Here is a 25,727-nt window from a genome sequence, read left to right as displayed (position 1 = left end):
TGATGTGTTTTTTTAAGAAGAAGAAAGGCAATGCTGTGTTCTCAGTCTTTCTTCTATTTTCTCATTCAAATCTTCAAATCTTGTCCCCTAGGAAAATATGTAGATCAGCTTCCTCCTACTGACTCTGTGATCCCTTCTTGCCTCTAATTCCTTGTGCTCTGTTATTAAAGCTGTGCCTCACAAAGTATCTCGAGCTTTCTGTCAATGGGAGAGTTTGGCATGAGTACTTAAAAAGATCATAAAATAAACTTGGTAAATGAACTTATCTTTTCAAAATTCTGAATGAAAAGCTAAAATCTATTCTTCTACCAAAGCACTCTTTTTATCCCCCGGGGCTTTCTCAATTCCTCTTTGAAATATTGCATCTATTAACTCTATGTCTCTATTTATTCTATGTCTGTAATGTGAACCTAGTAGCTGGCTCTAGTGATAAAACAGTGAGCAGAACAGACAGAATCCTTGGTTTTCTATAACTTACAAGTGATTAAAAAAGATGGTATCAATTACACAAATAATTTAATGCTATGAGTGTTATGAAGTGTTACGAAGAGTAGGGTTCATCTGTTACGGGTATGTAATCTAGTCCTGAGACTCAGGAAAAGCTAATGAAATTAAAAACAAGTAATAAAGTGAAGAAGCAATCCAGAAATCCAGTGATGAAGGAATCCAGAATAGAATCTGAGAAGTCTCTCAAGTGGGAAGAAGGACAGTGAACTGAGGAATTGAAACGGGGCCAGTGTAGTACACACAGGGATTAAATGGAGATAATTAAGTGGAGGTAAAGCTGGGGAGTTTGGCCAGAAACAGTTCATGCAAATTCTTGTTAAAGATGTTGTTTTTATCCTGATAACAATGGAGGCTCCTGAATGGTTTCAGTAGAGAAAGGAATCACCATATTTACATTGTATATTTTAGAGACTTATCTAAGCTGCAATGTCAAGAATGGAATAAAAGGCTCAAGAAACTATGGAGACTTGGAGGCTAGAGAAGGTGGTGGCCTGGATGAGGGAGGTGGCAAGAAATGATAGCACAGCAGGTCAGACCAGGAAGGTGATTGTGAAGATACATGGATTTAAGCTACTCGGGAGGCAAATCCAACAGGACATGATGACCTAGACAGAGGGAGAATGAGGTGCCGAGGTAGACACCCAAATGGGTTGGTATAGGAAAGAAGGGACATGTGAAGGAGGACAGATGTCGGCTGGCCTGGGTGGGGAGTTGTATGGAGCAAACCATGAACTCAGCCATTGATATGCTGAGGGCGAAGCCAGGAGAGACAAGCAGCAGGGAATTGTGTATGCACCTGAAGCTGAGAGACAGTAGCACATGTTAACTCTCAGTAGATGTCATTTGAAATTTTGGAGTGGAGATTTCCTAGAAATGGAGGACAGGGTAAGAAGAGAAGAGGCTTCAGACCTAATCTTGAAGAGCTCCATCATTTCAAAATTGGATCAAAGAAGATAAGTTAACCAAAGGTATGATAATTTCTCTGAAGTCAGAGAATTAGCAGAAAAATCTGGAGAGTGTGATGTTCTGGGCTCCATTGACAGAGTGTTTCAAGAAGAAAGCATCTCATGCTGCTGAGACATCAAGATGAAGCTGAAAAGGATCCTGGATTGAACAGTGAGAAGAGCCGTTTCACTAAGGTGGTGGAAGCCAAAGGGAGATATTAGAAGGAGTTGAAGTGTGAGATGAAATGAAGAAATAAGAGGACGGTGGCCTCACCAGTGTTATAAAATAAATACCGTTATTTGACAGCATATTAAGACGTATTCTTTTTCCTTTTTCTGTGGTATTCTTTCTGCACAGTGTTCACATTTCTTTGTTTTTGTGGGTGGGTGATTTATTTATCTTTTTAAGATCTTTTCTCCTTATGAGGATTGATTTTGTCTAATCCATAAATTCATACTTAGTATGTAGCATAGCAAATTCTTAAATGTGGTTATGTGATAAGTAATCAGAGTGTGGGTTTTGGAGTCAGGCAGACTTGAATTGAACACGTGTTCAGGTGCATGCTAAGTTTATGACCTTGTAGAGTGTAGATTTATCCTTTGAGCCTCATTTTTCTCATGATCAAAATTGGAAGGCTGATTTGTCAGTACTGGTTATACTTACATCATAGAGATTCTATGAGTACTAAATTACATAATGCATTAGAAATGCTAATGTGCCCAGCATTGCAAGCAATCAGTAAATTCAAGCCATTATGTCCATTGCTTAGGGATTATTTCTCTGAATAATTTTCAAGTGTCTAAAAGTGCTTCTCCTTCCTTCCATCTGATATGTTATCACCCATGGACCTTGTTGCCTTGCTTTTCATAACATTGTATTCATTTTCCCAGGCTTGATCAGGTCCAGTGGCCAGGTATGGAAAGAGCAAAGAAGGTTCACCCTGACAACTCTGAGGAACTTCGGTTTAGGAAGGAAGAGCTTAGAGGAACGCATTCAGGAAGAACTCACCTACCTCATCCAGGCAATAGGAGAGGAGAACGGTGAGCGGGTCGTAGGACAGATGCAGGGACTGTGGTTCATGCTTTCACTAACCAGAAGCTCATCAATACCTACATGTCTGTCCTAATATCAGCACTCTGTAGGGTACTGGGGTTGTAGTCTTGGTGGTGGTTCTGTCTTTATGTCATACATCATATAGAGTAGACTTTTATTGGAATGAAAAAGAAACCTATATGAAGGCTCTATCTCTTCTCCTGCCTCCAGGACAGCCTTTTGACCCTCACTTCATAATCAACAATGCCGTTTCCAATATTATTTGCTCCATCACCTTCGGGGAGCGGTTTGACTACCAGGATGATCAGTTCCAGGAGCTGCTGAGGCTGCTGGATGAGGTCTTGTGTATACAGGCATCAGTGTGCTGCCAGGTAAAACAGTTCACATTTCATGTCATGAAAAAAATATTCGGTTGATGTCAGAATCAGATGAGATGGAGTCACCCTTTCCTTTTTAGCTGAAATCTAATCTTTTTCAACACAAGCTGATTTGAAATCAATCTCTTGATTTTACTGTTTTGGGATAATATTGTTTAATATTTACTATAGACAAAGAAAATTTCCAACATTCATATAAAGTACCAAACTTTACAGGACAAACCATGTATGCACTTGTGTTTTTTTTCCTTGGAAAACATAACGTTGCCATCACTTTTGAGTTTCTCCTATGCATTTCCTCCCCATTTCCACACCTGCCTGATCCTCACATGTGTGCTTCTGTGCCTGGCTCTTCCTTGGCCCATTGCTTTGAGATTCATTTCTTAGTTGCTCTTCTTTTACTCTGCGTAGTTTTCACTGCATGAACATGACGCTGATTTTTATTCTCTTGAAAAACACTATGGGGTTGATGAACACTTGGGGATGTTATGAATAAATCTGCCATGAACATTCTTGTTCAGTCATTCCTGTAGACACACCTACTCCTTTCTCTTGCATATACCCCTGGACATAAAAATGTTTATAGCCATCCAAGTGGTTATACAATTTACATTCCTATCTACACATGATATTATCAGTTTCCAAAACTTGTGAGATACGGCTTTAAGGGATTCAAACTTCACCCCTTCCTTAGTAGTCCCTGGCCTCCCCTTTCATCCTGCTAGGGTTTTGAGCCTGTCCAAACCTCTGCTCAACTCATTGGCCCCTCAGCCCCTTTACTCGGTTTGGAAGACACTTCTAGGGGAAAATCAGATCCAAGTGTTCAAGTAAATGCTTGAGTATCTAGAGTAGGATTTACTTGCATTCATTTTTAACAAACAACATTGCCTGGAAGTTTATGGAATCTCACCAAAATGGAATAAGAAGTTAGCATGAATCCTAGCTCAGTAAAGGAGTATAGAATATGCCTGCAATGCAAGAAACGCTGGAGACTTGGGTTCGACTCCTGGGTCAGAAGGTCCCCTGGAGAAGGAAATGGCAACCCACTCCAGTGTTCTTTCCTGAGAAATCCCATGGACAGGGGAGCCTGGTGGGCTACAGTCCATGGGGTCACAAGAGTCAGACATGACTTAGTGACTAAAAATAAATGAATCCTAGTATGGTAAAAAGGTATAATGAATGTGAGCTATTATAATTTTTATTGTTAATGTTATTTTTGAAAAACATTCTGTATTTTCATCTCTAATCTCAGTAATTCCATTTTCTACCCTTTTAGGAAGTCTGAGACCTCACTGAGTACCTTGTGGAGTATTCCCACTGAAAAGAAATTCCTGGGATGGTTGGATGGGGTAGTAGGTCAGGGGTAAGGGCAGGGGTACTATGCATTTTTAGAAACCCAGAGTAGTTCAGCAACTTTGATGGACAATTGCACACACTTTATCTGAGTTAATTATTTAAACAATTCTTTAAGGATGAAATGAAGTATCCTGACGTATACAAGCAGATATGGGAATGTGTAAGCAAATCTGCATAGTGGTCCACTGACTCTCCATTAGGTGCTCTAATGATCTCATGTGATTGTTCATGAAAATAACCCTGGTGCCCCAATGTCATGACAAATTACATCACCATCATTATCATCATTATTATTGTCCCCCAAATTTGTGAAAGCAGCAGAGCTAATTGTCACGTCTCTTTCATTGTAAGTCAAGGAAATTTTCCATTATGTTGTGCTATCAATTTTATACTAGAAAGTATTGGAGAAAATATATCCAAAAGTCACTTAATTTAATTTTATTTTATTTTTTGTTTTTTTGAAATTTATTTATTTTTTATTATTTATTTTTTATTTTACATTACAATACTGTATTGGTTTTCCCATACATTGACATGAATCTACCACAGGTGTATCTTACCCACATGGAGAATACATCATAATGGGCAGATAATCAAATACATTTCTATTTTTAACATAGATGGCTAGCTAGCTAGACAGTGATAGTCTACAATACATCATAATGGGCAGATAATCAAATACATTCCTATTTTTAACACAGATGGCTAGCTAGCTAGACAGCGGTATTCTACACACATACACATATATGCTAGAGACAATTGCCATGAAAAAAAATAAAGCAAAATTAAGGGAATGGAGAAAGGGCTCCAGAGATGCTGCTACTTAGAGGATTACGAGGATGAATTAAATAAAAGGCTAGCGTTGTACAGATTCCAGAGGACGATCAATTGCGATTGGAAGAATAGCAAATGCAAAGGACTACATATTGTCATCCTTGACGTTATCACAGAGACCAATGGGGATGGGCTAGAAAGACTGAGAGAGAGTTAAGATGGCAGTGAGTGACAGGTAGCACAGGAAGGGACACGAGGGTGAGGGGTCAGGACACGTACAGCTCCCGGCCAGGAGGAGGATGTAGAATTTGTCTAAACATCTTCAAAAGTCACCAGAATATTGAGTAAACAGTGAAACATTCTATTAAACTGTTAAAGGATCCCTCAGGCTGCTCAGTAGAAGAAAGACTGGGAAGGGGGTTAAGGAGAGAATCAGGAAATGTGTTGGAGGCTTTACAGAATCCAGGTAAGAAATGGTGGTGATTTTTACTAAGCTGAAAAATGCATAGAGTAGTAAGAAGCGGTTCAAAATCGGCTATATTTTGAATGGAGGCCAGAAGGGAAAGAAGAGGATTGAGGCAGAGAAGACGAGTCAAGGGTGACACCAAGGGTCAAGTGGAAGTAAGGAAGAGACATAGAATGTGGAACACTGTCTCACCCCCTTGTCCACGGACTGTTTCGTTTTCTCCATCAGCTCTACAATGCCTTTCCAAGAATAATGCATTTCCTTCCGGGATCCCACCAAACTCTCTTTCGTAAATGGGAGAAACTGAAAATGTTTGTTGCTAATGTGATTGAAAACCACAAGAAAGACTGGAATCCTGCTGCAGCAAGAGACTTCATTGATGCTTACCTCCAGGAAATAGAAAAGGTGAGGGGACCTGGGTGTTTTCCTGAGGAGTGTTCTTAGAGAGCACATGGGGGGATTCTGGTTTCTTATTGCTGCTGTAACAAGTCACCACAAACTTGGGGGCTGCAAACAACCAGGACCCCTTCCTCCATCTTCGAAGCCATTGATGTAGCTTCTTCTCTGCCCCCATCCTCACATCTTCTCTTTATGTTCTACTTACTTCCCCTTATAGACTCTTGTGACTATAATGGTACACTGGGATAATCTAGAATAATCCTCCCGTATCAAGATCCTTAACTTCATCATATCTGCAAAGCTCCATCTGTCAAAAAGTATTCACCCATTCTAGAGATTAAGACATTCATATGTTTGTGAGTCACTATTCAGTCTATCACAGGAGAGAAAAAATAGAGGCAATATTTCATAGTATGTACAAATATCATTAACTCAGAATTGATGATACAATTAGAAATAAAGATATTTGTTAAAGAGTATTTGGCTTGTGTGCATGCTCAGTCACTAAGTCATGTCCAACTCTTTGTGACCTCATGGTCTGTATGCTACCAGGCTCCACTGTTCATGAAATTTCCCAAACAAGAATACTGGAGAGGGTAGCCATTTCATCCTCCAGGGGATCTCTTCATGTCTCCTACATTGCAGGCAGATTCTCTTCCTGGGAAGTCCATTTGACTTGAAATCTTTGGAAAGGCCAAATACTGCCTTTAGTAGTCTATGCTATTCTCTACGCATATGTGAAAGACCTGTACACAAAGGAAAATGAGACACTGTTTAATTCTTACTTGTCAATACCCAGTCTCTTACACTTTTCTCAAACTCCCCAGTTCAGTTCAGTTCAGTTCACTCAGTTGTATCCGACTCTTCTGCGACCCCATGAATTGCAGCACGCCAGGCCTCCCTGTCCATCACCAAATCCCGGAGTTCACTCAGACACGTCCATCGAGTCAGTGATACCATCCAGCCATCTCATCCTCTGTCGTCCTCTTCTCCTCCTGCCCCCAATCCCTCCCAGCATCAGAGTCTTTTCCAATGAGTCAACTCTTCACATGAGATAGCCTAAGTACTGGAGTTTCAGCTTCAGCATCATTCCATCCAAAGAAATCCCAGGGCTGATCTCCTTTAGGATGGACTGGTTGGATATCCTTGCAGTCCAAGGGACTCTGAAGAGTCTTCTCCAACACCACAGTTCAAACACATCAATTCTTTGGCGTTCAGCTTTCTTCACAGTCCAATTCTCACATCCATACATGACCACTGGAAAAACCATAGCCTTGACTAGATGGACCTTTGTTAGCAAAGTAATGTCTATGCTTTTCAATATGCTATCTAGGTTGGTCATAACTTTTCTTCCAAGGAGTAAGCATCTTTTAATTTCATGGCTGCAGTCACCATCTGCAGTGATTTTGGAGCCCAAAAACTAAAATCTGACACTGTTTCCACTGTTTCCCCATCTATTTCCCATGAAGTGGTGGGACCAGATGCAGTGATCTTCGTTTTCTGAATGTTGAGATTTAAGCCAACTTTTTCACTCTCCACTTTCACTTTCATCAAGAGGCTTTTTAGTTCTTCTTCACTTTCTGCCATAAGGGTAGTATCATCTGCATATCTGAGGTTATTGATATTACTCCCAGCAATCTTGATTCCAGCTTGTGTTTCTTCCAGCCTAGCGTTTCTCATGATGTACTCTGCATACAAGTTAAATAACAATATACAGCCTTGACATACTCCTTTTCCTATGTGGAACCAGTCTGTTGTTCCATGTCCAGTTCTAACTGTTGCTTCCTGACCTGCATGTAGGTTTCTCAAGAGGCAGGTCAGGTGGTCTGGTATTCCCATCTCTTTCAGAATTTTCCACTGTTGATTGTGATCCACACAGTCAAAGGCTTTGGCATAGTCAATAAAGCAGAAATAGATGTTTTTCTGGAACTCTCTTGCTTTTTCAATGATCCAGCGGATGTTGGCAATTTGATCTCTGGTTCCTTTGCCTTTTCTAAAACCAGCTTAAACATCTGGAAGTTCACGGTTCATGTATTGCTGAAGCCTGGCTTGGAGAATTTTGAGCATTAGCTCCCCAGTACAGAACACAAAAGTGAAATTGAGTGTGATGCCCAGAGTTTAGCCTCACGTGGGAGGGACTTTTGCCTTCCTCCCTCATCCCCATGTCATCCACTTTTCAGTATTATTTGCAAAAAGCAGGAAAAAGGTCAAATTGGATGTCTATCCTTTAACATAGTGAACCCCCTGGTTAATGTTCACCATTGCATTTTGGACTCATTAGATAGTTTATTCGGAGAAAGCAATGGCACCCCACTCCAGTACTCTTGCCTGGAAAATCCCATGGACTGTGGAGCCTGGTGGGCTGCCGTCTATGGGGGTCGCACAGAGTCGGACACGACTGAAGCGACTTAGCAGCAGCAGCAGCAGATTATTTATTCCTTCCCTGGAGTTGAAAGAACGACACATTTTTTCTGTCTCCCCTATTTCACCTTATTGTTATAACATTCATAGAAGCATTGATTCCACCTGAAAGGAGGAGACTTCACTTGCTATGAGGTGTGCAGCTTCGGACGGCACACAGGGCAACACTGACTCATCGAAGCTTCTGGAGGAAGCTGGTAAAGATGCTGGAGTGCCATTCAGAATGGCTGTTGGAGTCAGAGATGTTTAACTGGGGAGGCGTGAGGATTGTACTTTAGAGCAGTGCATTTTATTCTTTCTGGTGTCAGTAAAAGCATTTGTTGAGGATTTGTTATATGCCATTTCCTACTCACATAATCCATAATGCCACTTGATGGGTGAATATTGTTATTTCTATTTTATGGAAAAAGCAATTGAAATATAGACAAGTTTGTGTGTGTGTTAGTCACTCAGTTGTGTCAGACTCTGCAGTCCCCTGGACTGTAGCCTGCCAGGTTCTTCTTCCATGAAATTTTCCAGGCAAGAATACTGGAGTGGGTTGCCATTTCCTTCTCCAGGGGATCTTCCTGACCCAGGGATCAAAGCCTGGTCTCTTGCATTTCAGTCAGATTCTTTACTATCTGAACCACCAGAGAAGCCCAACTAAGTTGTGGACCTTAGTTTAGGGCAGAGATGAAAGCCCTGGAGGAGCTGGGAGTTGAACCCAGGGCCTTGTGCATGCTAAGCACAAGCTCTACCACTGAGCTATACCCCAGTTACAGATAGGCTTAGTGGTTTAGGAACTTGATCAAGTTGTACACATAGTGAATGCTGTGGCTGATGTTGGAACTGAAGGCTGTTTTTCCAGTGAAATAACATGTGTGTATGTGTTTGTGTGTGCAGTCACTTAGTCTTGTCCAACTCTTGTGGTCCCATGGATATAGCCCACCAGGCTACATAGACAGAGGAGTCTGGTGGGCTACAGTCCAAGGAATTTTTCTGGAGTATGGTGGGCTACAGTCTATGGTATTTTGCAGGCAAGAATACCGGAACAGGTTACCATTTCCTACTCCAGGGCATCTTCTCAACCTAGGGATCAATCCAGTGTCTCTGCTGTCTCCTGCATTGGCAGGCAGATTTTTTACCACAAAACCCAGGACATTAATAGAGTCTCCCTAATTGTGGTAGTAAAATAAATTAATTGACCCATTTCTGTCCACCAAAACTAACAAAAGCTTCCAGCACTTGAGCTGGAGGATGATAGTGATACTGCAGTAATAAGTCTCTGCATCCTGGGGTGGCTAAAGGGAAAGTCATTTCTCCTGGCAGGGAGGAGGTGTCTCCTTCCCTGTTCTCTCTTGGGTGAAGCCCTGTGTGCTGTGGGAAATTAGAATCATCTGAAAAGTGAATAATCACTACGCTTTCTAGCATAAAGGCGATGCTACTTCAAGTTTCCAGGACGAAAACCTCATCTGCAGCACCCTGGACCTCTTCTTGGCTGGAACAGAGACAACTTCAACCACCTTGCGCTGGGGGTTGCTTTTCATGGCCATGTACCCCAAAATCCAAGGTGAGCACATCAGTGTGTGTGCCTGGATCAGGTCAGAGTGCTTCCATAAATCAGTTCTTATAAATCTTAATGTTCCTAAAAGGAAAGTTGATTTATCCTCACTAGTAAGATTAAACTAAGCTTCAACAAGCTTCAGGAACTCACAGCAGAAACGTTGTTGAGCAAGAGTTTGGCACCAGATTTGTCTCATACCAGGGCCCACTTCTCACTCATTTACTGCCCTGAGGAGCAGTCTGGAGAGCTCACTATAGCTTTAGCCATTTTGATCCTGATTATCCCATTCCTTAGCTTAACCAGGCTTAAGGAAAATTATGGAATATTACAATAATATAGCCTCCTCTTATTTCCCAGAAAAAGTCCAAGCTGAGATCGACAGGGTACTCGGCCAATCACAGAAGGTGAGCACAGCAGCTCGCGAGTCCATGCCCTACACCAACGCCGTCATCCACGAGGTGCAGAGAATGGGAAACATCGTCCCCATGAATGTGCCCAGGGAGTTGACAGAGGACACCACCCTGAATGGATACCGCCTGGTCAAGGTAATTAGAGGCTCACTCACAGCCTCAGATCTCCAAGCTTATTTTTTTTTCACTCGTTCTCAGTTTTTTTAAATTACTATTATTTTTGCAGTTTTCATTCACTTTTCTGTGATCACAACTCCTTACCTCCAGCCCTCCTTCACACACACAGGGGAGCAACTGTCCTGAATTTTGTGTTAATCATTCACTCACTTTTATTTTTAATTTTACAATATATAGCTATATCATTAACAATAATTTGGTTTTGCTTGTTTTTGAACTTCAGATCAAAAAATCATACCAGAGGGTCTATTGTGCACCCAGACTGCCTGGTTTTTTTGTGTGTGGTTTTTTTTTTTTTTTTTTTTTTTAGGACAGTAAAGCATGTTGCCTTTATTTATTTATTTATTTTTATTTTTACTTTATTTTACTTTACAATACTGTATTGGTTTTGCCATACATTGACATGAATCCACCACAGGTGTACATGTGCTCCCAAACATGAACCCCCTCCCACCTCCCTCCCCATAACATCTCTCTGGGTCATCCCCGTGCACCAGCCCCAAGCATGCTGTATCCTGCATCAGACATAGACTGGCGATTCGATTCTTACATGATAGTATACATGTTACAATGCCATTCTCCCAAATCATCCCACCCTCTCCCTCTCCCTCTGAGTCCAAAAGTCCGCTATACACATCTGTGTCTTTTTTGCTGTCTTGCATACAGGGTCGTCATTGCCTTCTTTCTAAATTCCATATATATGTGTTAGTATACTGTATTGGTGTTTTTCTTTCTGGCTTACTTCACTCTGTATAATCGGCTCCAGTTTCATCCATCTCATCAAAACTGATTCAAATGTATTCTTTTTAATGCCTGAGTAATACTCCATTGTGTATATGTACCACAGCTTTCTTATCCATTCATCTGCTGATGGACATCTAGGTTGTTTCCATGTCCTGGCTATTATAAACAGTGCTGCGATGAACATTGGGGTACATGTGTCTCTTTCCATTCTGGTTTCCTCAGTGTGTATGCCCAGCAGTGGGATTGCTGGGTCATAAGGTAGTTCTATTTGCAATTTTTAAAGGAATCTCCACACTGTTCTCCAAAGTGGCTGTACTAGTTTGCATTCCCACCAACAGTGTAGGAGGGTTCCCTTTTCTCCACAACCTCTCCAGCATTTATTGTCCAAGCTTATATTTTTAAATGGTGTGAATCTCAACTGAAAAGTGACATGTTTTCTTCTCTTAGGGAAACACTTATGAGGAGAGGTATTTTTGCTGGTGGAATACTAGATTTTTTCTTTCATTTGGGATCTTTAGAAGATTACTTCAAATATATGCTAATAAGTGTTCTGGAGGAGGAAGGGGATTCCTAGGTAAAAGTGTTTATTTGAAGACTGGCTTTTCTTTGCTATGAGATTGCTCAGTGTTCTTACTCCGTGATTGTGAATATCTCTGGGGATACAGCTGCAGCAGTTCTCAGTCAGACTTTGCTAAGAGGTCCTTTTGTTTGCCTTGGGAGAGCTTCTCACAGGATAGGGACCTGCCAGACTTGTGTTGGAAAATTCTGCTTCTTAATCCTGGGGGCAGAAAATGTTGACTTATGAGGGACATGTGGGACCACTTGAACCAAAATTACATTAGTACTGCTGTTTCTAACATAATATCCCCACAGGGATTGTTTCCAGTGTTAACTTACAGCCCCTTGATGGGATTACCTCAAAAAGGAAAAAAAATCCAAGCCTGTGTAGTATTAAATAACAGAAAAGAGAAGGAAACCAATGCTTCCTTGGTTCCTAAAGCAGTCAGGACTATATAGATTCTTTCAAAATGTCTGATTCAGCCCTCAGAATAATTCTGCTATCTTCATTTTACAAATTTTAAATCCAGGCTCAGAGAGAGATTACTCTGTTTAAGAATTCTCAGTTACAAAGTGACAAGAGTTGGGTTCCAGAAACAGACTTGTTCTGAGTCCCAGGCTCATCTTTGTTGTCTACACCATGTTCTCTCTATAAGAGTTGCTTTACTTTGACTTTATTTTTTTAATTAGATAGATTTTATTTTATTATATTATTTTTTAAAAATATTAAATTTATTTATTTTAATTGGAGGTTAATTGCTTTACAGTATTGTATTGGTTTTGCCATACATCAACATGAATCCACAACAGGTATACATGTGTTCCCCATCCAGAACCCCCCTCCCTCCTCCCTCCCCGTACCATTCCTCTTGGTCATCTCAGTGCACCAGCCCCAAACATCCAGTATCATGCATCGAACCTGGACTGGCGATTCGTTCCATATATGATATTATACATGTTTCAATGCCATTCTCCCAAATCAGCCCACCCTCTCCCTCTCCTACAGAGTCCAAAAGACTGTTCTATACATCTTTGTCTCTTTTGCTGTCTCACTTACAGGGTTATCATTACCATCATTCTAAATTCCATATATATGCATTAGTACACTGTATTGGTGTTTTTCTTTCTGGCTTACTTCACTCTGTACAAGAGGCTCAGTTTCATCCACCTCATTAGAACTGATTCAAATGTATTCTTTTTAATGGCAGAGTAATACTCCATTGTGTATATGTACCACAGCTTTCTTATCCATTCATCTGCTGATGGACATCTAGGTTGCTTCCATGTCTTGGCTATTATAAACAGTGCTGTGATGAACATTGGGGTACACGTGTCTCTTTCAATTCTGGCTTCCTTGGTGTGTATGCCCAGCAGTGGGATTGCTGGGTCATAAGGCAGTTCTATTTCCAGTTTTTTAAGGAATCTCCACACTGTTCTTCATAGTGGCTGTACTAGCTTGCATTCCCACCAACAGTGTAAGAGGGTTCCCTTTTCTCCACACCCTCTCCAGCATTTATTGCTTTAGACTTTTGGATCACAGCCATTCTGACTGGCGTGAAATGGTACCTCATTGCGGTTTTGATTTGCGTTTCTCTGATAATGAGTGATGTTGAGCATCTTTTCATGTGTTTGTTAGCCATCTGTATGTCTTCTTTGGAGAAATGTCTATTTAGTTCTTTGGCCCATTTCATGACTGGGTTGTTTATTTTTCTAGAATTAAGCTGTAGGGGTTGATTGTATACTTTTGAGATTAGTTGTTTGTCAGTTGCTTCATTTGCTATTATTTTCTCCCATTCTGAAGGCTGTCTTTTCACCTTGCTTATAGTTTCCTTTGTTGTGCAGAAGCTTTTAATTTTAATTAGGTCCCATTTGTTTATTTTTGCTTTCATTTCCAGTATTCTGGGAGATGGGTCTTAGAGGATCCTGCTGTGATTTATGTCGGAGAGTGTTTTGCCTATGTTCTCCTCTAGGAGTTTTATAGTTTCTGGTCTTATGTTTAGATCTTTAATCCATTTTGAGTTTATTTTTGTGTATGGTGTTAGAAAGTGTTCTAGTTTCATTCTTTTACAAGTGGTTGACCAGTTTTCCCAGCACCAGTTGCTAAAGAGATTGTCTTTAGTCCATTGTATATTCTTGCCTCCTTTGTCAAAGATAAGGTGTCCATAGGTACGTGGATTTATCTCTGGGCTTTCTATTTTGTTCCATTGATCTATATTTCTGTCTTTGTGCCAGTACCATACTGTCTTGATGACTGTGGCTTTGTAGTAGAGCCTGAAGTGAGGCAGGTTGACTCCTCCAGTTCCATTCTTCTCTCTCAAGATTGCTTTGGCTATTCGAGGTTTTTTTTGGTATTTCCATACAAATTGTGAAATTATTTGTTCTAGCTCTGTGAAAAATACCATTGGTAGCTTGATAGGGATTGCATTGAATCTATAAATTGCTTTGGATAGTATACTCATTTTCACTATATTGATTCTTCCAAACCATGAACATGGTCTATTTCTCCATCTATTAGTGTCGTCTTTGATTTCTTTCACCAGTGTTTTATAGTTTTCTGTATATAGGTCTTTAGTTTCTTTAGGTAGATATATTCCTAAGTATTTTATTCTTTTCGTTGCAATGGTGAATGGAATTGTTTCCTTAATTTCTTTTTCTATTTTCTCATTATTAGTGTATAGGAATGCAAGGGATTTCTGTGTTTTGATTTTATATTCTGCAACTTTACTATATTCATTGATTAGCTCTAGTAATTTTCTGGTGGAGTCTTTAGGGTTTTCTATGTAGAGGACCATGTCATCTGCAAACAGTAAGAGTTTTACTTCTTCTTTTCCAATTTGCATTCCTTTTATTTCTTTTTCTGCTCTGATTGCTATGGCCCAAACTTCCAAAGCTGTATTGAATAGTAATGGTGAAAGTGGGCACCCTTGTCTTGTTCCTAACTTTAGGGGAAATGCTTTCAATTTTTCACCATTGAGGATAATGTTTGCTGTGGGTTTGTCATATATAGCTTTTATTATTTTGTTGAGGTATGTTCCTTCTATTCCTGCTTTCTGGAGAGTTTTTATCATAAATGGATATTGAATTTTGTCAAAGGCTTTCTCTGCATCTATTGAGATAATCACATGGTTTTTATTTTACAATTTTTTAATGTTGTGTATTACATTGATTGATTTGCGGATATTGAAGAATCCTTGCATCCCCGGGATAAAGCCCACTAGGTCATAGTGTGTGATCTTTTTAATGTGTTGTTGGATTCTGATTGCTAGAATTTTGTTAAGGATTTTTGCATCTATATTCATCAGTGATATTGGCCTGTAGTTTTCTTTTTTTGTGGCATCTTTGTCAGGTTTTGGGATTAGGGTGATGGTGGCCTCATAGAATGAGTTTGGAAGTTTACCTTCCTCTGCAATTTTCTGGAAGAGTTTGAGTAGGATAGGTGTTAGCTCTTCTCAAGATTTTTGGTAGAATTCAGCTGTGACACCATCTGGACCTGGGCTTCTGTTTGCTGGAAGATTTCTGATTATAGTTTCATTCCGTCCTTGTGATGGGTCTGTTAAGATTTTCTATTTCTTCCTGGTTCAGTTTTGGAAAGTTGTACTTTTCTAAGAATTTGTCCATTGCTTCCAAGTTGTCCATTTTATTGGCATGTAATTGCTGATAGTAGTCTCTTATGATCCTTTGTAGTTCTGTGTTGTCTGTTGTGATCTCTCCATTTTCATTTCTAATTTTATTGATTTGATTTTTCTCCCTTTGTTTCTTGATAAGTCTGGCTAGTGGTTTGTCAAATTTATTTATTTAGTTTGACTTTAGAAGAGTCTCCCTGCAATTGTTCTCAGTGGTACTCTGTTAAATTCCTTGTGTTCACCGAGGAAATTCTGCTCTCTCTCTGCCTGGCTCTCTTAGGATCTCAGCAGACAGCTCTCCTGTGCCCCCTAGTGCCCTCTCTGCACACTGCACATTCACAGTCTGCTTTCTCACCACCTTGGTCCATCTCTGGGGATGCATTGCAGTTGGTGTGAGTCCCTCTGTGTGTGGAACCTGGGGTTGATCTCAAGGGAAGAACACAGGAGCATCTCCCGTGGGGTCCCCTTGGTCTCTGTCCCTACAGAGCCTGTAAATTCAGCTATTCCTGCAGCAACTGCGTTTTCGATGTTCTTGCTGACTGACCGTCTTGTGTGTGAAATATGAAGTCTAAAGGTGTTCACAGGTGATCTTTGCATATTCACAGCAATATATTTAACTGCAAAGAACTATCCTAACCCAAAAGATTCATTCCAACAGATTATTTCTGATGTAATGTTCTATGAGACCCAGCAAACCAACTAAATCTGATTTTTATTTTAATTTGAACATAATTACAATATTGTGGTGGTTTTTGCCATACATCAACATGGATCAGCCACAGGTGCACATGTGTCCCCCTATCCTGAGCCCCCTCCCACCTCCTCCCCACCCCATCCCTCAGGGTTGTCCCAGGACACCAGCTTTGAGTGTCCTGCTTCATGCATCGAACTTGCACTGGTCATGTGTTTTACATATGGTTATATACATGTTTCAATGCTATTTTCTTCAATCATCCCACCTTCACCTTTCCCACTGAGTCCAATAATCTGTTCTTTATGTCTGTGTCTCTTTTGCTGCCTTGCATATAGGACGGTCATTACCATCTTTCTAAATTCCACGTATACGCATTCATATACTGTATTGCTGTTTTTCTTTCTGACTTACTTCGCTTTGTATAATAGGCTCCAGTTCCATCCACCTCATTAGAACTGACTCAAATGTGTTCTTCTTTATAGCTGAGTAATAGTCCATTGTGTATAGTACCAGAACTTTCTTATCCATCCATCTGCCAATGGACATCTAGCTTGCTTCCTTGTCCTAGCTATTGTGAACAGTGCTGCAGTGAACATTGGAGTAAATGTGTCTGTTTCAATTCTGGTTTCCTCTGTATGTAACTGAGCAGTGGCATTGCTGGGTCATATGGCAGAATGGAACTGGAGGAATCAACTTTCCTGACTTCAGCCTATACTACAAAGCTACAATCATCAAGACAGTATGGTACTGACCAAAGACAGAAGTATAGATCAATGGAACAAAGTAAAAAGCCCAGGGATAAATCCATGGATCCCTTATCTTTGAGAAGGCAAAAATATACAAGGGAGGAAAGACTATCTCTTTAACAGGTGGTGCTGGGAAAACTGGTCAACCACCTGTAAAAGAATGAAACTAGAACACTTTCTAACAGCATACAGAAAAATAAACTCGAAATGAATTAAAGATCTAAATGTAAGACCAGAAACTATGAAACTCTTAGAGGAAAACATAAGCAGAACACTCTCTGACATAAATCACAGCAAGATCCTCTATGACCCACTTCCCAGAGTAATGGAAATAAAAACAAAAATAAACAAATGGGACCTAAGTAAACTTAAAAGCTTTTGCACAATGAAGGAAACTATAAGCAAGGTTAATAAAGCAGCCTTCAGAATGGGGGAAAATAATAGCAAATGAAACAACTGACAAAGAATACATCTCCAAAATATACAAGCAGCTCGTGTAGCTCAATAACAGAGAAACAAGCAACTCAATCAAAAAGTAGGCCAAAGAACTAAACAGACATTTCTCCAAAGAAGACATACAGATGGCTAATAAACACATGAAAAAATGCTCAACATCACTCATTTTTAGAGAAATGCAAATCAAAACCATAGTGAGGTATCATCTCACACGGGTCAGAATGGCCACCATTAAAAATTCTATAGATAATAAATGCTGGAGAGGGTGTGGAGACAAGGGAACCCTCTTACACTGATACAGCCACTATGGAGAAGTGTGGGGATTCCTTACCCTGACTTTTAGTAGCGACTGAAGTCCCCTGGAGGATGTCCTGTGCAGTGCTTCTCCACAAGCCCCGACATGGGAGCTCTGAAGTACTGGCTGCCAGGGTCAGGATGCACCCCTCTGTTAGCAAGTGAAACTGACCGAAAACAAGAGGAAAGAAGATAAGGTCATGGATGCTGAGGAAAGCCAGGTACTTGACCAAGGATACACAATAAAAGCGATCCTCAATTTGTGTAAGATTTAGGTCCCACAAAGCTGGCCTTGTTGATTAGTTCAAGATGATGAAATAGAAGGACATCAACTTAACTCTTCTTATGTAAACACAAAAATCACAATTATCTACTGGGTGCTCAGTCGCTCAGTCATGTCCGACTCTTTAAGACCCCATGGACTGTACCCCACTAGGCTTTTCTGTCCATGGGATTTTCTAGGCAAGATTACTGGAATGGATTGCCATTTCCTTCTCCAGGGATCTGCTGAATAACCATTAACAAAACTGCTAAAACTTGTCAAAAAAGACACCCTAATTCCAGTTTTTTAAGGAATCTCCACACTGTTCTCCATAGTGACTGTACTAGTTTGCATTCCCACCAACAGTGTAAGAGGGTTCCCTTTCCTCCACACCGTCTGGAGCATTTATTGCCTGTAGACTTTTGGATAGCAGCCATTTTGACTGGCATGCAATGGTACCTCATTGTGGTTTTGATTTGCATTTCCCTGATAATGAGTGATGTTGAACATCTTTTCACGTGTTTGGATAAGAAAGCTGTGGTACACATACACAGTGGAATATTCAGTTCAGTTCAGTAGCTCAGTCGTGTCTGACTCTTTGACCCTATGAATTGCAGCATGCCAGGCCTCCCTGTCCATCACCAACTCCCGGAGTTCACTCAGATTCATGTTCATCGAGTCAGTGATGCCATCCAACCATCTCATCCTCTGTCGTCCCCTTTTCCTCCTGCCCCAAATCCCTCCCAGCATCAAAGTTTTTTCCAGTGAGTCAACTCTTCACATGAGGTGGCCAAAGTACTGGAGTTTCAGCTTTAGCATCATTCCTTCCAAAGAAATCCCAGGGCTGATCTCCTTCAGAATGGACTGGTTAGACCTCCTTGCAGTCCAAGGGACTCTCAAGAGTCTTCTCCAACACCACAGTTCAAACGCATCAATTCTTCGGCGCTCAGCCTTCTTCACAGTCCAACTCTCACATCCATACATGACCACTGGAAAAACCATAGCCTTGACTAGACGGACCTTGGTCAGCAAAGTAATGTCTCTGCTTTTGAATATGCTATCTAGGTTGGTCATAACTTTTCTTCCAAGGAGTAAGCATCTTTTAATTTCATGGCTGCAGTCACCGTCTGCAGTGATTTTGGAGCCCAGAAAAATAAAGTCTGACACTGTTTCCACTATTTCCCCATCTATTTCCCATGAAGTGATGGGACCGGATGCCATGATCTTCATTTTCTGAATGTTGAGCTTTAAGCCAACTTTTTCACTCTTCTCTTTTACTTTCTTTTACTTTTACTTTTCTTTTACTAAAAAGAAGCTTTTTAGTTCCTCTTCACTTTCTGCCATAAGGTGGTGTCATCTGCATATCTGAGGTTATTGATATTTCTCCTGGCAATCTTGATTCCAGCTTGTGTTTCTTCCAGCCCAGCGTTTCTCATGATGTACTCTGCATAAAAGTTAAATAAGCAGGGTGACAATATACAGCCTTGACATACTCCTTTCCCTATTTGGAACCAGTCTGTTGTTCCATGTCCAGTTCTAACTGTTACTTCCTGACCTGCATACAGATTTCTCAAGAGGCAGGTCAGGTGGTCTGGTATTCCTATCTCTTTCAGAATTTTCCACAGTTTGTTGTGATCCACACAGTCAAAGGCTTTGGCATAGTCAATAAAACAGAAATAATTACTCAGCCATTAAAAAGAATATGTTTGAATCAGTTCTAATGAGGTGGATGACTCTGGAGCCTATTATACAGAGTGAAGTAGGCCAGAAATAAAAACACCAATACAGTATACTAACACAAATATATGCAATTTAGAAAGATGGTAACGATAACCCTATATGCGAGACAGCAGAAGAGACACAAATATATAGAACAATCTTTTGGCCTCTGTGGGAGAGGGCGAGGATGGGGTGATTTGGGAGAATGGCATAGAAACATGTATAATATCATATGTGAAACAAATCGCCAGGCCAGGTTTGATACATGAGACAGGGTGCTCGGGGCTGGTGCATTGGGATGACCTAGAGGGATGAGATGGGGAGGGAGGGGGGAGGGGCGTTCAGGATGGGGAACACATGTACACCCGTGGCAGATTCATGTCAATGTATGGCAAAACCACTACAATATTTTAAAGTAACTAGCCTCCAATTAAAATAAATAAATAAATAAATTTAAAAAAAAAATATATATATATATATAAAAGACACCCTAAAGAGATAGCCAGTGGGAATTTGCCCTATGACTCAGGGAGCTCAAACTGGTGCTCTGTAACAACACAGAAGGGTAGGATGGGGTAGGAGGGAGGATCAAGAGGGCAGGGACGTATGTATACTATAGCTGATACATATTGAGGTATGGCAGAAACCCAACACAATATTGTAAAGCAATTATCCTTAAACTAAAAATAAACAAATTTTTTTAAAGATACACTAAATCCAAAGACAAAGAAGAAGCCACCACAAGATATCAGGAGGGGTGGAACTGCAACAAAATCAGCTCCCCTACGTACCAGGTGCTGTGCTTAATCACTCAGTCATGTCCACTCTTTGTGACCTCAAGGACTGTAACCAGCCAGGAACTTCTGTCCATGGGGATTCTCTAGGCAAGAATACTGGAGTGGGCTTCCATGCCCTCCTCCAGGGGATCTTTCCAATCCAGGGATCAAACCCAGGTCTCCCATATTGCAGGTAGATTCTTTACGGTCTGAGCCACCAGGGAAGCCTACTTGCCAGGTGGGCAACCTGCCAACTGGAAAACAATTATACTACAGAAGTTCTGCCACAGTAGTGAAAATCCTGAGCCTCAAGGCAGGCATCCCAGCCTAGGGGTCTGGTAACAGGAGGAGGAACCCCAGAGAATGTAGCTATGAAGATGAGCAGATTGTGATCTCAGGAATTCCACAGGGCTGGATGGAAAAAGGACAGTCTTGGAGGGCACACACAAGACTGTGGACTGTGTGCACACCAGCACACAGGCAAATAAAATAGTGACCTCATAAGAGACTGGACCAGGCCTACTGCTAGTACTGGAGGGTCACCTGCAGAGGCAGGGGCAGCACAGCTCACAGCAGGGACAAAGACACTTAGAGCGGCAGCTCCAGCAGATACTCATTGGCATAAGGATGCCCAGAGGTTGCCATACGAAGAGGCCTGGAAAATATTGGGAACAAATGACAGAGAAACTGAAAGAGACTTGATGTAGTAAGCATGCAGGCAGAAGGATGGTGACTCAGAGTGGGCAGGTGATGTGCCTATAATCTAAGAGAGATGGAAGCCATTGAGGGGTATCTATTGAGGTCCAAATATGGTGGGTGGGTGGGAGTGACATAATTAAATCATGTCCAAAGCTAACTCAGCTTTCAGTGTGTCCAGCTGAAGGGGAAAGAAAGGATATGGATGTAGTTAGGACTAAGGTAGGAATGTGGGAATCCAAGGTAGTAACTTGGACCAGGCAGTGATGGACCTAAAATGGAGGTGATAGAATCAAAAGAAAACTCAAGTAAAGTTGACCAGCCCGGTGAAGGACTGGATGAAGGCAGAATAAGGGAAAGGGAGGCATTCAGGAAGACTCCTGAGTTTCTCGCTGCATACCAGGAAAGGATAGTGGTTTCTTCCACTTGGTGACCTTATTCTATTATCAAACTTTCTGTGGAATTTACTAGATAATGGAGGGAAGAGAATGTGAGAAACGTAGGCAAATGAGACATTTTTCGTGTTGGACAAACTGCCATAGTTACCACTTGAGTAAGCAGCTGGTTCAGTTTTGGTCTAGAACTGCCTGCCCACTGTCACATTATTCATATATGTTTCATATGTGTTCATTGATGCATATGTGTTCCCTCCCAAGTTCTACACTGACAAGTCCCTGCAGAGATCCATTCTGCACTAAGAGCAGTCACACTTCCCTGGTAAATTCCCAGCAGACAATCCCAGTCCATCAGTGTAAGCTGTCCCATGGCAAAAAAAATGGTGCTAGGGACTGGGCTCAGAAGGTAGTGGGTTGGTGAGGCTGAGGGAGTTCAGGGTGCTATCAGCCCAGGTGTGGGAGTGCCAGAGGACTGCCACCTATCTGTACATGTATGTTGCGTGGGTCGAGTCTTGCCTGAGTCTCTTCTGCCTTCTCCAGGGATCCATGGTCCTGACCAACCTGACTGCACTGCACAGGGACCCCGCAGAATGGGCCACCCCGACACATTCAATCCAGAGCATTTTCTGGAAAATGGACAGTTTAAGAAAAGGGAATCCTTTCTGCCTTTCTCAATTGGTGAGTAGCAAGAAATTGGCGTGTGGGAACCCAGGACTCCTCTCTCTGCCCATGCCTACTCTTCTCCTTGTGATGCTTTGCTTTAGTTGGAACATCTCCGGATAGTCCTGCCCAGCTTGACTCACTCTTGCTGTGGTTGCACCTCAAGATTCCCTAGGCTGAGCATCCCCAGGACTCATGCTGTTACTTCCTAAGCCCTGGCTTGACTCTGATGGAGATTTCAGCTTCACATTGTTCTGTCCCTGCCAACACTGGGGACAGAAGCTTAGCCTCCTCCTGTTACCCACAAAGAAGGTTGGAACCTTGCCATCTGAGTAGAGTTTTAAGAGTTCCAAGATCTTTTTAGGGCCTCCCACTCACAAAAATGTAAAGTGAATTACTATGAAAGGGATGGGGGAGGTGCCAGTAAAGGAGCTGCTTGTCTGTCATTATGGGCATCACAAGGGACTTGGCGCCATGGACTTAAGTAGATGAGATTCTACTCTTTAAGATCTTTCTGAAGAGGTCTTTTTACATTTTGCCTTTTTAAATTCTAACAACTCTTTACAAATATAGTTACATCATTCACATGGTGCACAACCTGAAATCTATGAAAGAGAATGCAGGGAAACTCATGTTTCCAAGGCAGCCAGTTCCAAAAGTTCCAAAGGTCTAAATGTTTTAACTCATAACTGTGAAATGAATAACAAAATTCTTCATATGTACCAGATAATGAGTTATGTATTTTGTTGAGATCATTTCAAATGATTTCCCAAATCCTTAATTCTATAAATGTTTCCTGAGCATCTGTTATGTGTTAAGTATTCAGTCCCAAGGATATGAAAAATGATTCAGTAGACAAAAATACCAGGCAACTCTCATGAACCATTTGTTCTCCTGTAATCTCCCAAGGTTCAAATTTGAATCACCGCTTTGGGTATAAGGAAGGTAACTGAAGTTTAGCAGGGTCAGCTATGGAATATACACTCATAAAAGTCATGGGGGCAGTCTTAGAACTGAGTGTTGTTCAGGTTTGTGCAATACGAATGCCCGTGCCTCTTCCTAACAGTGTCTCCTAAAACAATAACTAAATGCTACACTGAGTTGACATTCTGAAATTCATAGTAGTTTTCTTATTATTAAGTTAAATTAAATACAGATTAATTTTCTGTGACAGTATCATTTTGCTGATCATGCCACAAAGGCACAGAGAGGAAGGGTCTGGAATTTGACCCCATGCTTAGCTTAACTTAGGCATGATCCAGAGCCCAAACTTTCCTGCTGTAGGACACTGTCCTGAGTGTATCTGAACTCATTGGATTAGATCTTCTGTGTCTTTCCTCTCCAGTTCTGTGCCACCTTTGCTCACATTGAGCAAGTCACTTTCTAATCTCAAAGCAGAATGAGATGTAAGAAAACCTTCCAGTCTTCCTGTCTACAAGAGCTTCAGGTTTCCTATTATAGTACAAAGTTTTAGCTGTTTTAAGTGTTCTAATTATTCTCCTTAAGTTTTTATTTTTGTTGTTGTGAGAGTTGTAACACACCCTTCTAATTACAGATTTTATTTTCCAGGAAATTATTTTATGTAATATGTACAGCAATCTAGTTATTAACAGTTCGAAGGAAAGAAATCAGTATTTCTTTTCCCAATGTAAAGAAATTAGAATTTAGATAAAGCTGTTTCTTGTCCAAGGTCATGTACCTAAGGAATTGGCAGAAAACAGCCTAAGACTCATTTTTTTTTTAATTTTTTTTTTGTAAAGTAGAGTTGATTTACAATATTGTGTTAACTTTCGGTAGTAGAGCAAAGTGATTCAATTACACATAAATATTTATAAACATATATATGTGTGTGTATGTATATATATATATAACATATATGTATACACACACACACACACACACACACACACACCTTTTTTTGTTGTTTTAGTTTTTTTTCCCTTACAAATTAATACAAAATATTGGTATACTTCCCTGAGCTATACAGTAGGTCCTCACTGGTTATGTATGAAGTTCTAATCTAGTGTGCTCCCTAACACAATTAGAATGTAACACATTTACAAAAACAAGGGTTTTGTCTGGATTATGGGATTATCAACATCTTTTATATCTTTATACTTCTTAGACATTTATTTTTCATTTTTGCAGTGAACATATATTAATTAGTGAGAAATTAAGTTATTAAAACACCCACAAGAGGGATAATGGAGACCCGAGTAAGGTGTTGTAGCCCAAGTAGGGAGGAGGTCATCATGCAGAGAGGGGCTGGGGGAGCCTGGAAGAGATGGTGCAGAGGTGGGCAGAGATGGGGTCGGCCCTGCACGGGGAGCCCTGGCAGGGAGATTCCCAGTCCCAATGGAGGGAAACATGACATATCAAGAAGCTGCCTCATACTTGAGAAGGCTTGATCTGATGTTCACTTTCTTATACTTCTCAACAGTTTTGTTTTTTTTAATGATTGAAAAATATTAAAACAGAATTTTGCTTTTTGTCTGCTTTTGCCATCATCATTTCCAAATGGGTTTTTGATAGACTTTAGGTTAGATGCCATTTGTAGGTCAACCCAGCCTCTCTGTTGTTCTGTCCACAGTCGGCACATACACACTGTGCCTTACCATCCTGAGCCCTGAAAGCAGTGAGCTGTGCGATTGTAGATTCACTTAACTGGGCTTAGGTTACAAGGTGGTTGCCATGAAATAAGCCAGCTATATAAAGGCCAGGGCCTATCAGGCTCTCACTTTGCTCAGGTTTTTTAAGACGTGGTACAGGATTTCAGTCCTTGCGAGAGTCACCACCTGAGCAGGTAACTCATGTCCTACTTTTGTCTTTTTAGGAAAGCGGATGTGCCTTGGAGAACAATTGGCCAGAACTGAGTTGTTTATTTTCTTTACTTCACTTCTGCAAAATTTTACCTTCAGGCCTCCAGAGAATGAGAAGCTGAGCATAAAGTTGAGAGCAAGCCTGACCAACTCCCCAGTCAGCTACCGCCTCTGTGCTATTCCTCGGGCCTGAAATTGTCGAGAGGAGGAGGGGAAGGAAAGCAAGAACAGTGGGCCTGTTCCCCTCAAGACAGAGCACATGCTCAGAAATGAGGGAGCAGCATTCAGTGCCTCTAGGGCAGTTCACAGGAACCGGACTCAGAGGAAACTGGATCCAAACCCCAGCTTTACCGTCTCCAGTGGGGCCTTGGGCTAATCAGTTATGTTGTGAGTGATTTCATTTTCATCTGGGAAGTATAAGGTGGACAATGATTTCTTCTCTAAAGGAAAAACTAATGCAAAGATCAGAGGAAATAAAGGGCTTTAAATTGCTTGGAAACTATAAAGCACATAATAAAATTCACAGTTGTGATCTGCCTCCTCTGTGTCCTTCCTTAGACGAGGACTTGCTTCTGGCCTGTTGAGATGGCCTGGATCAAAGTGGTGCCAAATGGTGGATAAGAGTTAGGAGTTTGGCCCTGGGGCAATCACAGAGGTCAGCCAGAAAGGCCCTCACACTTGGTAGCATTGGGCAAGCTTATCCTGCTTCTGCCTCAGACTGGCACCTGAGAAGTCAACAGGGCAGGTAGATTCCTGATTGATAAGCACAGTTCTATGGAAAAGCAGTTTCTCTGGTTTACCTAAGAAAACACTACCTTGGTCTTGGACACCAGAGCCAAATAGAATGTCACAAAATT

General features: G+C 41.1%; 1 pseudogene; it reads left to right on the top strand.

Annotated features, from left to right (window-relative positions):
* The window catches only part of LOC101104943 (cytochrome P450 2J2-like), a 34,920-nt pseudogene extending 9,512 nt beyond the window's left edge, over positions 1-25,408 (top strand).
* The last annotated feature ends 319 nt before the right edge of the window (positions 25,409-25,727 follow it).

The sequence above is a fragment of the Ovis aries genome, chromosome 1 (assembly GCF_016772045.2).
Source record: "Ovis aries strain OAR_USU_Benz2616 breed Rambouillet chromosome 1, ARS-UI_Ramb_v3.0, whole genome shotgun sequence".
NCBI classification, from domain to species: domain Eukaryota; kingdom Metazoa; phylum Chordata; class Mammalia; order Artiodactyla; family Bovidae; genus Ovis; species Ovis aries.
The sequence above is the reverse complement of the archived record's forward strand: the minus strand, read 5'-3'. Positions and strand labels throughout refer to the sequence as shown.